This window comes from Ailuropoda melanoleuca, unplaced genomic scaffold (assembly GCF_002007445.2).
Source record: "Ailuropoda melanoleuca isolate Jingjing unplaced genomic scaffold, ASM200744v2 unplaced-scaffold8858, whole genome shotgun sequence".
NCBI lineage: Eukaryota > Metazoa > Chordata > Mammalia > Carnivora > Ursidae > Ailuropoda > Ailuropoda melanoleuca.
The window spans coordinates 1-3,596 of record NW_023254278.1 but is presented as its reverse complement, the minus strand read 5'-3'; the positions used below and the strand labels follow the sequence as shown (position 1 = coordinate 3,596).

Sequence of the window (3,596 nt, the reverse complement as noted above, 5' to 3'; positions counted from 1 at the left end):
AGAAGGTGTAGGCGGGCCCAGGCAGGAGGCGGGGCCGGCTGGCGGTTGGCCCGGGGCGCTGCGGTGGGCGGCCGGCCCAAGTGAACAGCTAGGGGCTCGGGAGAGGAGAGGACCCGGAGGCAGGGAGGAGGCCAAGAACCCAGGGAGCACACGCCTGCAGAGGCCGGGTCACGGCCGGCCCGGGGCTCCCGCGGTTCCTCTTCCCCGGGCCGCTTTCCCTCCACACCACTCCGCCGCCTCCGCCTCCGCCTCCGCCTCCGCCTCCGCCTCCGCTCGCACCGCCCCCTGAGCGCCCACCACCCTGCACACCACCCCCCAGGCCGCACCCCGGGATAGGGTGTGGGCGTTCGCGTTCGCTGGGGCTTGGAGGTGGAAGGGCTGTGCTGTGGGCGCCTGGCTGTGCCCCGGGCACCCGCAGAGGGCCAGGGTTCCGCGTTGCGGTGCGCGTGTGGCGTGTGGCGTGTGGCGTGTGGCGTGTGGCGAGCGGGTCGGGCCCGCCACGCAAGGCCTGTGGTGGGGTGGGGGCACGTGGGGCTTGAATGGAGCCAGGTTGGGCAAGGTTGGGGGGGCAGGCCGCTGGCGGCAGAGGGAGAGAACGGGAGGCCGCAGGGGAAGGAAAGAAAAAGGAAAGGAGAAAAGCCTACAGCACCCGGTATTCCCAGGCGGTCTCCCATCCAATTACTAACCAGGTCTGACCCTGCTTAGCTTCCGAGATCAGACGAGATCGGGCGCGTTCAGGGTGGTATGGCCGTAGACGCCTGTGGCTGCCGCTCGCTGCCCCAAGAGCCTGCTCGGCCCCTCCCAGCCAAGCCCCAGCCCCTGCCGATCCATCGTCAGCCCTCCTCCGCCTGGGCTGTGCCTGCTGCCTGCCTGCCTGCCTGCCTGCTTGCCTGCCTGCCAGCACGCCCAGGGGTAAGACGCCTCTGGCACCCCGGAGTCGCGGAAGTCTGCGCGCTCTCCCATCCCGGGACTCTCCAGCCGCGCCGCCCCTTGGCTCCCGGGATGGCAACGGGGTGGGTTGTGGCCCGGGTNCGGGGCGCCGGGGGCCGAGGACCGCGGTGTTCTCAGAGCACCCCCCCAACCGCCCCGTCCCCCCGCGGGCCTTTCCTCCTCTCCTGGCCGCCGGGCTCAAAGCCCTCCCGGAGCCCCGGGCACCACCACAGACCATCATCACCAGCCCAAGCCCGTGGCCCTACCTCTACCACCCTTCCCCTCCCCACCCAGAGACACCAGGTCCTGATAGACAGACACCTGGGGCCGGCTCACAATACGCAGACACACAGACACACAGGGAAACACAGAGAGACAGAGTGGGGGGACTCTTAGACACACTGGACGGGAGAGACGGGGAGGGACAAAAAGATTCTCCCTCCGTGTGTGTGGTGTGTGTGTGGTGTGTGTGTGTTGTGTATCTGTGTGCGGTGTGGGTTTTGTGTGTGTTGTGTGTGTGTGTGTGGTGTGTGTTTTGTGTGTGTGTTGTGTTGTGTGTGTTGTGTGTGTGTGTGGTGCGTGTGTTGTGTGTGTGTTGTCTGTTGTGTCTGTGTTGTGTGTGTGTTGTGTGTGTGTTTTCTGTTGTGTGTGTGTGTTGTGTGTGTGTATTGTGTGTGTGGTGTGTGTGTTTTGTGTGTGTGTGTTGGGTGTGCTGTTTGTGGGTGTGGTGTGTGTTGTGTGTGTGTTTTCTGTGTTGCATGTCTGTTGCGTGTGTGTTGTGTGTGTTGTGTGTGTGTGTGGTGTGTGTGTATGTGTGTTGTGTTTGGTGTGTGTGCTGTGTGTGCGGTGTGTGTGTGGTGTGTGTGGTGTGTGTGTGTGGTGTTTCAGTGTTGTGTGTGTGTTGTGTGTGTTTTGTGTGTGTATGTGTTGTGTGTGTGTATGTGCGTTGTGTGTGGTGTGTGTGGTGTGTGTGTTGTGTGTGTTGTGCGTGGTGTGTGTGTTTGTGTGTGTATGGTGTGTGTGTGGTGTGTGTGTGGTGTGTGAATGTTGTGTGTGTGTTGTGTGTGTTTTGTGTGTGTATGTGTTGTGTGTGTGTATGGTGTGTGTGTGGTGTGTGTGTGGTGTGTGTGTTCTTTTTGTGTGTGTTGGGTGTGTGTTGTGTGTTGTGTGTGTGGTGTCTGAGTGTTGTGTGTGTGTTGTGTGTTGTGTGTGTGTTGTCTGTTGTGTGTGTGTTGTGTGTGTTTGTTGTCTGTTGTGTGTGTGTGTTGTGTGTGTGTGTTGTGTGTGTGGTGTGTGTGTTTTTTGTGTGTGTGTTGGGTGTGTGTTGTGTGTGTGTTGTGTGTCTGTTGTGTGTGTTGTGTTGTGTTTTTTTGTATGTGTTGAGTGTTTGTTTTGTGTGTGGTGTGTGTGTTTTTTGTGTTGTGTGTGTTGTGTGTGTGTTGTGTGTGTGGTGTGTTTTGTGTTGTTTATGTTCTGTGGGGGGTGTTTTGTGTATAGTGTGTTGTGTGTGTGGTGTGTGATTTGTGTGAGTGTTGAGTGTGTCTTGTGTGAGTGTTGTGTGTGTTGATTGTTGTGTGTGTTGTGCGTGTGTTGTGTGTGTTGTGTGTTGTGTGTGGGTATTGTGTGTTTTGTGTGTGATGTGTGTTGTGTGTGTTGTTTGTTGTGTTGTGTGTGTTGTGTGTTTTGTGTTGTGTGTGTGGTGTGTGTGGTGTGTGTGTGTTGTGTCTGTCTGTGGTGTGTGTGTTGTGTGTGTTGTGTGTGTTGTCTGTTGTGTGTGTGTTGTGTGTGTGTGTGTTGTGTCTGTGGGTGGTGTGTGTGTTGTGTGTGTTTTGTGTGTGTGTTGTGTGTGTTGTGTTTTGTGTGTGTTTTGTGTGTGTGGTGTGTCTGTTGTGTGTGTTTTTTGTGTGTGTTGTGTGTGTTGTTTCTGTGTGTGGTGTGTGTTGTGTGTGTGTTTTGTGTGTTGCATGTGTGGTGCATGTGAGTTGTGTGTGTGTTGTGTGTGTATGTGTGGTGTGTGTGTATGTGTGTTGTGTGTGGTGTGTGTTTGGTGTGTGTGTTTTGTGTGTGGTGTGTGTGTGGTGCGTGTGTGTGTGTGGTGTGTGTTGTGTGTGTGTTTTGTGAGTTGCATGTCTGTTGCGTGTGTGTTGTGTGTGTATGTGTTGTCTGTGTGTATGTGTGGTGTGTGTGGTGTGTGTATGGTGTGTGTGGTGTTTCTGTGTGGTGTGTGTGTGGTGTGTGTGTGGGGTGTGTGTGGGGTGTGTGTGTGGTGTGTGTTGTGTGTGTGTGGTGTGTGTGATGTGTGTGTGTGGTCTTTGAGTGTTGTCTGTGTTGTGTGTGTTTTGTGTGTCTATTTGTGTTGTGTGTGGTGTGTGTCTGTTGTGTGTGTTGTATGTGTGGTGTGTTTGTTGGTGTGTGTGTGGTGTGTGTGTGGTGTGTGTGTGGTGTGTGTGTGGTGTGTGGTGTGTGTGTTGTGTGTGTGTTGTGTGGGTGTTGTGTGTGTGTTGTGTGGGTGTTGTGTGTGTTGTCTGGTGTGTTTGTGTTGTGTGTGTGTATTGTGTGTGTGGTGTGTGTGTTTTGTGTGTGTGTGTTGTGTGCGTCTGTGAAAGAGAGAGAGAGACAGAGAGAGGGAGGGATCGATTATCCAACACACAGACCCACTCACACCC

At 55.4% G+C, this 3,596-nt stretch overlaps 1 non-coding gene across 1 annotated transcript; it reads right to left on the bottom strand.

Moving 5' to 3' along the window:
- Positions 1-637: 637 nt before the first annotated feature.
- Positions 638-756, bottom strand: LOC117800903. The gene has a single exon (XR_004623206.1). It is a non-coding gene; the product is annotated as a 5S ribosomal RNA (ribosomal RNA).
- Between the last annotated feature and the right edge of the window lie 2,840 nt (positions 757-3,596).